Genomic DNA, 14,635 nt, shown 5'->3' on the forward strand with positions numbered 1-14,635 from the left:
AATAAGAGTGCCCTTTATATTTACTCACTTGACTCTTCTCCTCTAAGTAAGGATTTTTCTGGCTGGACACATGCTGCACTCCCCTGCTCTCTACTCTCTGCTCCATCACCCAAAGAACTGATCTCCATGAACATGTCTTACACCCTCTTCTACCACTCAACATCCCAAAGGCTCCTCCTGATTTCATGGTTGTGACTGAACACATGGACGTATATAATTCCATGACATATTGACTGTTTTATTGCTTAAGGAGTTATTGACATGGGCCTAGGAGTCAGGGTCATGTGATGTTCAAACACTCAAATAAGCCAACATGCTGTGTCCCGGTCCGTAAAGTGTAGGCAGTGCACGCTAAGATCCGGAGTTAAATAAGTATCTTTCTTTGGCCATGTGAATTGGGTTAATCTGGCAGAAGACTGACCTGAGAGCTTCAAAGCTGACTTTAGACCACTCTCTGGCCAATATATGTTATGACTATAAGTTGTTGCGGTGGAGAACAGAGATAATGCCATGAGAAGAGAAAGGTGGAACTATCTCACCAGTGTCCACTAAATGTCTTCTTCAGAGGTCCGGACACAGTGTGACACTAAAATATTCAGCTACAGCCTCATGACAAAGGAAGGAAATGTAGCAACATAACTTCAAAGTGCACATAGACTGAACAATACAAACAATATGCCATTATCTTGACTTGGTCCAACGTTGCCTCAATAATCGGAGAGAAATTGCATTACGTAATAAATCATTGAATTCTGGCCATAGTTGAGGAGCTATTAGTCGACTACTAAGAAGAACGATCAGTTACGAATCAGCTACTGTAGCTTATATGAGCAAGAAGTTAAGTCAAACAGATGTAGCTATTTATTGCTCCCTTTTTGACCTTTCTGTTAATCCAATGCATTTCTCTGAAATGATTCTGTTCCCGATTGCAGTTCTGTGATGACTGTGCAAAAATCACCCATTTCCGAACTGTCACTGTAGCTCATTTGCAGGCTTGAGACCTGGTCATTGGTTCTGCCATTTTTGGAGTTAACACTGTTTTGTCCTCGCTGACAATACTTTCGGCACTGAGAGAAACTCAAACTGCGTGGCTGTGAAATACCGACGCTCCAGCTGGATGTCTTTCCAACCTGAGAGTTTGCCACATGGCCTGTTAATGTTGTTTCATTTCCCTCGAGCCCGGAGCAGGTCAGCCGGAGAAGTTATGAGACAGAATGACTACAATCTTATCCCTGTCTATGGGCCTGTACACAGTGACCACCATCCCTGAGCCTCCAACGTTACCTAGTTATTCACCTACATCGTTCTCCGTGGGATCGGAAATCTACTCAATCCCATTATACTGTGGGGTCTTCAGGTAGGGATTAAAATCCTAATGAGACTTGATATGATAAGGCTTTTAATTGATAGCCCACAGAGATATGACCATAATCCAGCTCTGTTGGTTTCAGTCAAAGGTTGAAGGGGTCATCGGAACTGCATTGCTTGTTTTAGCCACAGCGGGTGAGAGATGATTGGGGGCTACAGTCTCGCATGCAAACGCTGATTTCATTAAATCAGCTGTTATGCCAAACATACTTCTGATGTATGACTATATTTCACCATGAAACTGTTTTCATTTGTCTTCCATCAGGAGTAGAAATTCTAGTCTTTACTATAGCTCAGTGTAACTACAGAGGAAACTCCTATGTACATATGTCACAAACAAAACATCAAGAATGTTAGCCTGCATAGTTTAGGTATAAACCTTATGCCCATTAAGTGACATGATCCTAGACAATGAATTCTCCATCATGTCTTGGTTAAGAAGCCAAATGTGTGTGATGTGTTAGTGTGTGGTCTCTTCTGACGGACGTGGGTGATTTATTTGTAAGACGGGCTCGGGTCATGGGCCCCATAAACCGTGAACATTGTAAAGTGGCAGAGCAAACTGGGGCAGGGGAAGGCTATGAAGAGTACAGACAGAGACATGTGCAGTCGGGGCTGGGGGGCTGCTGAGTGGGAGTTGAGAGAGGGTCTTTGTGGTTGTGGGGAGCTGGATGGATGAGACAGGGAGAAAAAGGGATGGATGTGGAGGAGTTGGCAAGGAGATATGGTCAGGGCCTCTCTGACAGTACCAGGCAGAGGGTGTCAGCACGGGGCAGCCGTGGAGCTGAAGGAGGGAGGGTCCCTGGAGTAATGTGCTCTGTGGTAGAGGAGGCTAGTGCCTGTCAGGATGAGCAACAGTCCTGTCATTATGAAACTAGCCAGCTCCCCCATTATCACCAGACGGGGTTCTCTTTCCCTAATCAACCTAGAGCGCAGCGCTAGAGCCGATGGATCGCTCAGACAACAAAAAGGGGTCCCATGGGGGGCTCTGAGGATCGGGTTATGTTGACATCATGAGAAGTGTGTGGGGGGGGTGGGGGGTGGGGGGGGGGGGGGTGATGGCTTGACTTGAGCTCTTCATTCTGCATGAAGGGTTATTTCTCTGGGGAGAAGACCTAGTTGTCTCAATGCAAACTGGCTGCTAAATCATTATGTTAGTAATCTGTGACTGATCATGTCAGGGTGGTATGCCAACAAACAAGTCGAATGGATATCTCCTGTGACTTACGGCGGGGGCCCCATTCTCTCTGGGATGATAGGTCTGCATATGGCTCATAGAGAATGTGCGAGCCATTTTACAAGCCTTTCAGTGGTGTCGAGATAGCCCCGGTAGAGTATGTTGGAGGATCTAGACTTGTTTATAAGTGCAGCTTGTGTAGCCCACCCGGAAGCCATGTGTTGGGTTAACTATATGACCCTCACTGACGGGACACTTTCCACTAGTATTGGCCCTGATGGATCTATAATGCAGAAATCTTTGATTTTAAATAGCAAAATGAATATAAACTATCTGCATAAAATATCTGCAAATTAATAATAAACAGTCCATAAGCTACGTACGAATCCTTCATAAGGGCTACTTTAAAGTGGTAATGACAGTACTATGACTTAACATCTGATTTCTGATCAGTGCTGCGTCCTCCTCTGATGACTTTAGCTTTGAAAGCAACCAGGCTTTGGCTTGTGACTCATAAAGGTTTACAACTGTTTTTATGTTTTGTGCTTCACAGTCATTTACAGTTAAAATTCTATTAGGAACATGATACAACTAATTAACCAAAGAGTTACACAATCATTGGATGAGGCAGCACTGCTGTGAAATCCACTCACAACATTAGCCCTGAGTCATTGCGGAGGGAACAGCCGTTAGTACTGCAGCACCAGTCACGTTGGGGAAGGTGGAGAACATCGAAACACACAGAACTGAAACTGAGACCAGGATGAGAAGGGTCAGTGTCTCTGTTGTGTAGAGTCTTTGATTGATCACCAGATGAAACTCACGGACTCAATGTCTTTCCCTCTCCTCTTCCATTGCTAGTCATTAAGGTATAAATGTTGATAGCTGTGCTCTTCTGCTTGCTTTCAAAGTGTCCGATTCTCTTGATGAGGGTTTTCGTCTTTGTCTTGTTCCATTGGGTTTGATCTTCAAGTCACTGAAGCTTACATCACTGCTAGGTGCTGATGCAAGGATCAATGTCAGAGCGAGAGAGAATTCAATTATAGGTCATGTAGCACGGCTTCCGTACACACGCATAACCCAAGTCTCTTTCAATTGGTTGGTGAGAAAACGTTTTCCATTGGCTACTACTGCTGAGTGCCTAGTTTGACCCAATACACTTGCTCTCTAGCTAGTGGCTTCTGTTTAGCCTGAGCCAGCGCCCACATCACAGACAAACAGACAAACAACAAAACACTTTTGCTTGTACAAACGTGCATGTAACATATGTTTGAAGTCACGCCTGTATTATGAAGTCCCATATTTATTTATTGCAATTATTTGCTATCCATCATTTCTGTCATGCGGTCTGCGTACTGTATGAACATCAAAGCGAAATGTGTTTGCCTCCATATGGGGAATTTGGCCACTGTCGATACATTCTTGATAAAGGACATCAGAGTTGCATACAAAATGTCCCCACATGACCCGTCTTTGAAATTCACACAAATATGTGAGTGGAGGATTTCCCCCCTTTAATTAATACATGGTGTTTCATCAGTACCATTTCAATTAAATATCAAAAGTCTGTCTGCCTGTCTTGGGGTGTGGGTGTGAGGAGATGAAGCTAGGGTGAGAGTAAGTGTTCGGGTTATGGCTAGGGTTGAGCCAGGGCGTGGACATGAAGCTAGGTTAAGGGTTAGAGTCAGGTTAGGGTTCTGTCTCTCTGTCTCCCTGTCTCTCTAGCCCCGTTTATACATGGTTGTAGCATGCGTCCGTTGCCCTGATATTGCCCACATTTTTAGGGGTTGTCTTTAGAGGTTTTAATTGAGTTGATGTGGACGATTTGATGGTGGTGTAATGGGATGAGGAAGCAGTCTAACAGACAGTGGCACCAAAGGCTACATACAAGACAAGAGGGAAAGTGCAGCGAGTGAGAATGCATTTTTATCACATAGCTACGGGCATAATAAAGACATAAACCATCCAACTACAGGCACATGTGCTAGGAGTAACAACATTGCATGGCCTGGCACCACACCATCATCAGCAAACTTTTTTGTTGGTGAACTAATTCTTTCATCTGAGCGTATCCTAATCTGGTGATTTATACTGTAGCTATGACTAAATAGACAATGTGTCCAAATGCTTTGTTTTGGGTTTGTTGTGGTCTTGGTTGCTTCCATGCGGAATGTTTGTGATCTGATAGTAGTGAAAACATTTGTTGTTAAATGGAGCAGGCAGAATGACTTTCTTGTACAGAATGATATTACACAAACATGTTTCTGTTCCTCTTGATCGTCTTCCTTGTTTGAATTCTTTCTGGACTTGTTCAGACAGACTAGACTACCGGGCTAGACTACAGCTGGGCTTTGAGTCCATGGGCCATTGTCTGTAGAGATGTTACAAACCACCCTCACCGGCCTCAGGCTCTTCTGTTCTTTTCAGTCATTCTAATTTCCAGACATACCTTTCAACTTCCCTGTCTCTTTTTGTATTTATTTTTTACCTGTATGATAAAGATAGTTATAAGAGAAAAGAGTGTAAGCAGGTTGGAGGTTAGCCCGATGAAAAGAGCCTCTGAGTTGTTTTCACATAGTTGTTTCGTAGTATCTAACCCCACCTGCGCAGGAAGAGACTGTGTCTGTGTGATTCCAGCTTACCACCAACATCAAAAGAGAGATGTACTGTACTGAATGATGTGCTTAAGAGGAGCACCGATCTGAAACTGAGTCATATAGTGGAGAGTCTCAGAGCCTAGGATAACAAAAGCTTATTTCTAGCCCCTGCCCTGTGTTCTGGAGGATTTGACATTGGTGAATGAATGGAAACAGGACACGTCCCCTGCTACCGGCTCGCGTCGGTATGCAGCACAGCATCGGGGCAGAAGTTGCAATCTATAGTGTGTGTAATGGGATCCTCTCTAGACCTGGGGGTTTGAGGGTTTGTCATGAAGTCCCACACTAACTCAAATGGCTCCTCTTTAATGGCCCTGCCCTATTCACAAGGCTGCTGGTAGCTGAGAGAACAAAAAGGAAGATTGTAGACAAAGCGCAGTGCTGACGTAAGTGAAAGGTCAGCTTATGCGATGTCTTTTGGTTCCAGGTAGAACCTTTTTTGGTTCCAGGTAGAACTATTTGGGTTCCATGTACAACCCTCCGTGGGAAGGGTTCTACACGGAACCCAAAGGGTTCGACCTGGAGCAGAAAATGGGTTCTTCAAAGGGTTCTCCTATGGGGACAGCCAAAGATCCCTTTTTGGTTCTAGATAGCTCCTTTTTTTAAGAGTGTGCATGTTAATGTTTGTGATGAACTTGGCAATTCCATAGGGCAAGTCAGGGACAGCTGATTTTATGTTGGTAATCATACATTGTAACATAGAGAGTAGATACAACCCAGCAATGGGGAATAATTCTTCAGAAGAATATGGGAATAAATTCTCCCAGCGGGCATCATGAATAATCCCTTATTAGGCTACATCATCCCTGTGGACTCCTCTTTATATTTAACCCATGGGCCAAAGTTTCCCTCAACGAGATTGTAGGAACATGGTACCTTGTAAAGTCGCAAGTCTGATACTTGATACTGCTGTACATCAATTTTATACCTAGGTTGTACTGATTTGTACACATTTCTGTTCATAATTCTGTTTTTTAAATTCACTTTTACATTAGGGTCCTGCCTGATTTTTTTGTTCCGTTTTTTACACAAGTTGTCTTCTTTTATAACAGGTGACATCATAGCCCGTTTGGCTGCAACATTTTAGACACTGTTGTTTACAAGGGAGATGTTCTATTCTATTTGATTTGATACAGTATTTAATTTGTTCTATCAATAGTGTGTTCACTTCACACTGCAATATTGATTTCAATGAAAACAGGTGAGGATTAACTATATGCATGTATTTTCTGAGAATCAGAATAAGACTATTCATAAAAGTACTGTAGTAGTTGGTCTTTAAAGCAGCAATCAGCAGTTGAAACACCGCCCCTGATTCATTAAAGACAGAGCTATGGATGTAAGTACTGACCATCCATGATATCATATAAAATGATATGTCTAAATTTACTTTGTTTACAAACATTGGAGTTAAAGAAGCTTATAGTTTGTGTTCAACAACAGTTGAACTAAGCCCAAGAGAAATGTATAAGTAACATTCTTCAAGAATGAATGTGTACATGTCATTAATTCATAAGTCCGAAAATGGATGTAGCAATGGATGTTGTCAATACAACCCCAGTGAACCCACAAATGTATTCAAGAAAAACAAATGTATTCAGTCTTTGGTATTAAACTAAATTAACATGAACATTCAGGTAACTACCAAAATAAAGGAAACACCAACATGAAGTGTCTTGGAACTCTTTTGGAGGGATGCGACACCATTCTTCCACAAGAATTTCCATAATTTGGTGTTTTGTTGATGGTGGTGGAACACGCTGTCTCAGGCGCCGCTCCAGAATCTCCTATAAGTGTTCAATTGGGTTGAGATCTCGTGACTGAGATGGCCGTGACATGTGGTTTTCAATAGTTTTCATGCTCATCAAACCATTCAGTAACCGCTCGTGCCCTGTGGATGGGAGCATTGTCATCCTATGGGGGGCATAGCCATGGTAGCCAAAATAACGGCCTGCCCAGCGTTTTTATACATGATAGGATGTTAATTGCTTAATTAACTCAGGAACAACACTTGTGTGAAAGCACCTGCTTCAATATACTTTGTATCCCTCATTTACTCAAGTGTTTCCGGTATTATGTCAGATACATGCACAGTGCATTCGGAAAATATTCAGACCCCTTGACTTTTTCCACATTTTGTTATGTTTTTAAATCCTCATCAATCTACACACAATACATAATGACGAATAAAAAACATAAATAACGTATTTACATAAGTATTCAGACCCTTTGCTATGAGACTTGAAATTGAGCTGCAGGAGGGACTGGTGCACTTCACCAAATAGATGGCATCATGAGGGAAGAAAATTATGTGGACATATTGAAGCAACATCTCAAGACATCAGTCAGGAAGATAAAGCTTGGGTCTTCCAAATGGACAATGACCCCAAGCAAACTTCCAGAGTTGTGGCAAAATGGCTTAAGGACAACAAAGTCAAGGTATTGGAGTGGCCATCACAAAGCCCTGACCTCAATCCCATTGACAATTTGTGGGCAGAACTGAAAAGCGTGTGCAAGCAAGGAGGCCTACAAACCTTACTCAGTTGCACTAGCTCTGTCAGGAGGAATGGGCCAAAATTCACCCAACTTAATCCAAAACTAAAGATTCACGTAATTGGTCAGCTGCTCAATTAAGTTCTGGGTCCATACCTAAGAGAAGAGATCAATAAATACTAGAACGGGGAGTGGAATCGTAATGAGGAGCTCCACCTTCACTCTTTGCAAGTTTCGAGCCGAATGTCCCCTCCCCTTCCGGAACCCCCCCCCACTCCCCCACTGGAACCACTGCTGCTCGTTATCCTACGCATCCCGTTCAGTCCCGACAGATTCTCTCGGTTTCCACAGGGGATTAGAGCAGTATCAACAACTACAAATGAATGAGCAGATAAAATAGCTACATTTTGCTGTTTTGATATTAACTCAAGACTGCTATCAAAATATTTTAGCAACTTGCAATACATAACAATAATATTGTGTTAGTTAAAGAGTCTACATGTTTGAAATGGGACCCAGAGAGGTTAAGAGTTGATTGTACTGCAGTTGAACCCTTCAACCTTTGATGGAATGAATAATTGGAGTGTGGACACAGCAGCCATGTGCGTCAGTAACCCTAGGCGTGCTCTGATAGAGCTTCCTGTGTGTCCCCCTCCCGCCCCCTCCTCCTCCCTGGCCCACGGCCCTCAGCAGGGCCACCAACAACAGGGTGACACAGAGCCAAGACCTCCAGTCCAGGGAGGGCTCAAGGAGAACAAGGGTCGCCCCCTCCACCGAGACAGTGATTCCATTACCACAGAAGGTCTCAGCTTTCCATTGACTCAGGTGGCTTTGTTCTGACTGAGATAACCCACAGTTCATTGTGTAAAGTTCTCCAAAAGGATCGGCTGCTGGAGGGAATGTAAGTTTATTAGCATGTTGAATAGTAGATATCTGGGCCTGATATATCATCTCGTGTTGAGTCTGACCTACAGGAGGTCCCCTTATTCCGGAGGGTCTGGGAGTGTTTTGGCCTAATTGCCCCGAGCCTCTTCCCACCTACATACACCTGGCACTCATTTCAGAGCTTCCGTTCCTAACAGTCTATATCTGCCATAGAACAGCTGGACATCAGATAAAACCAGGCTTCACACGTGACAGCTGACGCAACGATTAATCACAGAACCTAGAGTTCGATGGGAGCGCCATTGTGTGTCTCCCTCAGTTTAAGCACTCCACCACCTCACACAATTGAAGTAAATTATCTTGACCTTTACACAACCTCTGGACCAAGGTTGAAGGGATAGAGTCCTCAGAATACACTTACCTTTACTGTCATTTTGGGGGATACTAAGATACCGCACTAAATAGACATTTTTATTGAGTCAGCATTGCTATAGAGTCCTGATCATTCTGAAAATATGTCTAAAACACCTTACAAACACGCCAATTAAACTGTTTTCATAGGTATGTAGACTTTAAAGGTAAACTTCAGACAGGAATCAGAACTTGAAACAGAAAGTCACTTCTCTGTGGCAACTGCCTTTTAGGGGATGAGGGGGTGCAAGTGTGCAATGACATCTCTAAAGGTGTACATACAGTTCTTTATCATCCTATCAGCATCACTTCAGACATTCCCCTTCACTCTGACGGCAACCACCATTCAGGCTTTTATGACTCACATGAAATTGCCGGCTTATTTTAAACCTCTCAGACAACAAGACGGTTTGGCACTCCGCTCACGTTTTAATGATAGGACCGTTGATTGGTTACAGACCTTCGCTTTTAACTTTCCGCTTAGTGAAATAAATAATAGGACTATAAGAATCAAAGACATTTTTTTTTTTTTTACAGAAACATAAAAAAGAAAAAAAAATGAATTTACAACTCCTTGCCCATGTGACTGTAGTTCTGCCAGTGTCAATTCAAATTTAGTTTATTATGGTCCTGAAAATTGTATCTGCTGGTTGGTTAAATGTGACAGCCACAAAGTCTGTCCATCGCCTCTGTCCATCGCCTCTCCCCATCCCCTCAAGTAGAGGAATGGCTCTGTACGATGATTAATTCATTTGCTCACTCGATTTCCCTGAAAACAGAACTAATCTTGCCAATACATGATTCACCAATAACCAACCCTTTGACCGTGAATATTTCACCACTGGCCAGCTAATGCTTTTGTCATGGTGTTTTAGATCACTTACTGGTATGAGATGGAGATAGCAGTGCAACGTTGAATGTTCAGATGGTCTGTAGCGTAATATTAATCACAGGAAGTAAAAAAGTGCCCAATCATCCTTACATCCATTTCAGGACAGTTTACATGCATGTCATTTGATTTCAAACATAGGTGGCTGGTGGAAAGAGCTACATGAGGACAGGTTCATTGTGATGGCTGGAATGGAATATATGGAACGGTCTCAAACACATCAAACATATGGAAACCACATGTTTGACTCCGTTCCACTAATTCCATTCTAGCCATTACAATGAGCCCGCCCTCCTATAGCTCCTCCCATTAGCCTCCACTGATTTCAGATCAACAGCGGTGCCTTAGAGTTTGATTTATACCTGATGTATTTACTTCCTCTTTCTCTCATGTGTTTATGTTTTTAAGCTTACTATTGTTTGACTGTATGCATTAGTGTAATTAGTATATGGGTGGTTGTAAGACGGATGTCAGTAATCATGTCTGTGTAACAGATGCCTTTGCATCTAAAACGTAGTAAGGCAACATTTTCCTTTCACATGTATAATTAGAAGCATTATGTCCTCATTAGAAGCATTATGTCTTCAGAAAATACAGTAACTTCTATGATTTACTCACTTCTCAGGAACATATCTTTCTGTCATCATAAAACCTCCCCGAAGCACTAAGTAGCCTTGTTGATAATGAAATAAGGTACAGTAGGAGACTTCTTCTGCCGTTCTTGTGGTTGAGTTACACCAGTCTAGGTCTCGGGGACCGGTCATAACTAACAGTTGTCTGTTTCGAGCTGGTGCAGGACAACAGTACATGCTTTGTCTGTCCATGAACGGAAATCAATTAACCCAGATGAATTGTCAGCAGATAAGACCACATAGTTACGTGAACACATACTGTAGTTGGTTGACTTCAGTTTACTGCTCACTGGCCCCAGCACATAAGGAGACGATCAGAAAACATTTAGCAGCATTAAGCGTTTCACGATCAGATGATGGGAGAGTCTCTGAAGACCGAAAGCAGTAAGTCACCATTCACAGATCCCCAGGAGAGGAGAGAGAGAGAGCGGGAGGGAGGGAACATAGGCGGGAGAGAGAGAGGGAGAGATGGAGAGACAGACTAATGATAGAAGACCGAGGGGCATGGAGGAGAACTGTTGTTTGCAATTAAACCTCCTCCATCTGCAGTGCGATCAGTGAAAATGACCAAAACAGCCAATGTTATGTAGTCTACCTCAAAGGAAAGCAACTCAAGTGATTGTGTTTTATTTTGTTTGATTTGTGTTTTAATATCTTTGTTTATCTCATTTGGAGCGCATTGTTATTGTGAAGACCACATCCTGGAACACCTTCTGTGTTTACTATGTTTCCAATTCAGGCACAGAAATGAAATTAATTTTGTGGAATGTGGGTAGATGTTTGATGGATTTCCAAGTGGGGTGCCTGGTTTGTCGGAATTTTTGAGGAACCTGAATCTCAGGAAATCTTGTTCTGCTCCAAGTTCTTGATTTCTAGAAAAATATGCTATATTTTATTGCTAGAATATTGCTAGAATAAGGTTGGGGTTGATAAAGAAAACAAATGAAATCAACCAGATAAACTATGAGAGATATTGGCTCAGACGGAATTATAAACTGGGTGGTTCGAGGCCTGAATGCTGATTGGCTGTTATATGTACCCTGTATATATTACTGCTCTAATTATGTTGGTTACCAGTTTATAATAGCAATAAGGCACCATGGGCGTTTGTGGTATATTGCCAACATCCCACGGCTAAGGGCTGTATCCAGGCACTGCGCCTTGCGTCATGCCTAAGAACAGCCCTTAGCCATGGTATATTGGCCATATACCCCCCCCCGGGCCTTATTGCTTAATAATGTCCTTCATAATGTCCCCTTGGTCAGGGACCCTTTCACAGAAACTTAACCTAAATCCCCCTCACTGCCCCTTGTTACTGTAAAAAAAACTACAAACGCAATATTTACACTGTTGGTTCCATTTTTCATGAGCTAAAATGAGCAGAAATGTTAAATACGCACAAAAAGCTTATTTCTTTAAAATGTTGTGCACAAATTTGTTTACATCCCTGTTGGTGAGCATTTCTGCTTTGCCAAGATAATACATCCACCTGACAGGTGTTGCATATCAAGAAGCAGATTAAACAGCATGTCGAGCTGCACCTCGTGCTGGGGACAGTAAAAGGCCACTCTAAAATGTGCAGTTTTGTCACACAACACAATGCCACAGATGTTTCAAGGTTTGAGGGAGTGTGCATTTGGCATGCTGACTGCAGGAATGTCCAACAGAGCTGTTGCCAGATAATTTAATGTTAGTTTCTCTACCATAAGCCACCTCCATTGTCATTTTAGAGAATTTGGCAGTACATCCAACCGACCTCACAACCACAGACCACCTATAACCACACCAGCCCAGGACCTCCACAGGACTGACAGCTTCATTAAATAGTACCCGCAAAACACCAGTCTCAACGTCAACAGTGAAAAGGCAACTCCGGGATCCTGGCCTTCTAGGCAGAGTTGGAAAAAAAAGCCATATCTCAGACTGGCCAATAAAAAGAAAAGATTAAGCTGGGCAAAAGAACATAGACACTGGACAGAGGAACTCTGCCTAGAAGGCCAGCATCCTTCGCCTCTTCACTGTTGACGTTGAGACTGGTGTTTTGCGGGTACTATTTAATGAAGCTGCCAGTTGAGGACTTGTTTCTCAAACTAGACACTCAAATGTACTTGTCTTCTTGCTCAGTTGTGCACCGGTACCTCCCACTCCTCTTTTTTTTCTGTTTAGAGCCAGTTTGCTCTGTTCTGTGAAGGGAGAAGTACACAGCGTTGTACGAGAGCTTCAGTTTCTTGGCAATTTCTCGCATGAAATAGCCTTAATTTCTCAGAATAAGATTAGACTGACGAGTTTCAGAAGAAATGTATTTGTTTCTGGCCATTTTGAGCCTGTAATCAAACCCACAAATGCTGATGCTCCAGATAATCAACTAGTCTAAAGAATGCCAGTTTTATTGCTTCTTTAATCAACAGTTTTCACCTGTGCTAACGTAATTGCAAAAGGGATTTCTAAGGATCAATTAGCATTTTAAAATGATAAACTTGGATTAGCTAACACAATGTGCCATTGCAACGCAGGAGTGATGGTTACCGATAACAGTATACACAGTATACAATATACACCCATGTAGAGCCGTTTCCAGCTACAATAGTCATTTACAACATTAACAATGTCTCCACTGTATTTCTGATCAATTTGATGTTATTTAAATGGGAAAAAAGTGACCCCAAAGTTTTGAACGGTGGTGTTTATATAAACTCAGCAAAAAAAGAAACATCCTCTAACTGCCAACTGCGTTTATTTTCAGCAAACTTAACATGTGTAAATATTTGTATGAACATAACAATATTCAACAACTGAGACATAAACTGAACAAGTTCCACAGACATGTGACTAACAGAAATGAAATAATGTGTCAAAATCAAAAGTAACATTCAGTATCTGGTTTGGCCACCAGCTGCATTAAGTACTGCAGTGTATCTCATGGTCTGCACCAGATTTGCCAGTTCTTACTGTGAGATGACACCCCACTCTTCCACCAAGGCTCCTGCAAGTTCCTGGACATTTCTGGAGGGAATGGCCCTAGCCCTCACCCTCCGATCCAACAGGTCCCAGACGTGCTCAATGTGATTGAGATCCGGGCTCCTCGCTGGCCATGGCAGAACACTGACATTCCTGTCTTGCAGGAAATAATGCACAGAACGAGCAGTATGGCTGGTGGCATTGTCATGCTGGAGGGTCATGTCAGGATGAGCCTACAGGAAGGGTATCACATGAGGGAGGAGGATGTCTTCTCTGTGACGCACAGCGTTGAGATTGCCTGCAATGATAACAAGCTCAGTCCGATGATGCTGTGACACACCGCCCCAGACCATGATGGACCTTCCACCTCCAAATCGACCCCGCTCCAGAGTACAAGCCTCGGTGTAACGCTCATTCCTTCGACGATAAACGCGAATCTGACCATCACCATTGGTGAGACAAAACAGCGACTCGTCAGTGAAGAGTACTTTTTTTTACAACAGGCCTACAAGCCCTCAGTCCAGCCTCTCTTAGCCTATTGTAGACAGTCTGAGCACTGATGGAGGGATTGTGCGTTCCTGGTGTAACTCGGGCAGTTGTTGTTGCCATCCTGTACCTGTCCCGCAGGTGTGATGTTCGGCTGTACCGATCCTGTGCAGGTGTTGTTACAAGCGGGCTGCCACTGCGAGGACGATCAGCTGTCCGTCCTGTCTCCCTGTAGCGCTGTCTTAGGCGTCTCACAGTACGTACATTGCAATTTATTGCCCTGGCCACATCTACAGTCCTTTGCAGCATGCCTAAGGCATGTTCACGCAGATGAGCAGGGACCCTGGGCGGCAGGGTAGCCTAGTGGTTAGAGCGTTGGACTAGCAACTGGAAGGTTGCAAGTTCAAACCCCTGAGCTGACAAGGTACAAATCTGTCGTTCTGCACCTGAACAAGGCAGTTAACCCACTGTTCCTAGGCCGTCATTGAAAATAAGAATTTGTTCTTAACTGACTTGCCTAGTTAAAAAAATAAAATCTTTCTTTTGGTGTTTTTCAGAGTCAGTAGAAAGGCCTCTTTAGTGTCCTAAGTTTTCCTAACTGTGACCTTAATTGCCTACCGTATGCTGTTAGTGTCTTAACGACCATTCCACAGGAGCATGTTCATTAATTGTTTATTTC

The sequence above is a fragment of the Oncorhynchus clarkii genome, chromosome 5, assembly GCF_045791955.1.
Source record: "Oncorhynchus clarkii lewisi isolate Uvic-CL-2024 chromosome 5, UVic_Ocla_1.0, whole genome shotgun sequence".
NCBI lineage: Eukaryota > Metazoa > Chordata > Actinopteri > Salmoniformes > Salmonidae > Oncorhynchus > Oncorhynchus clarkii.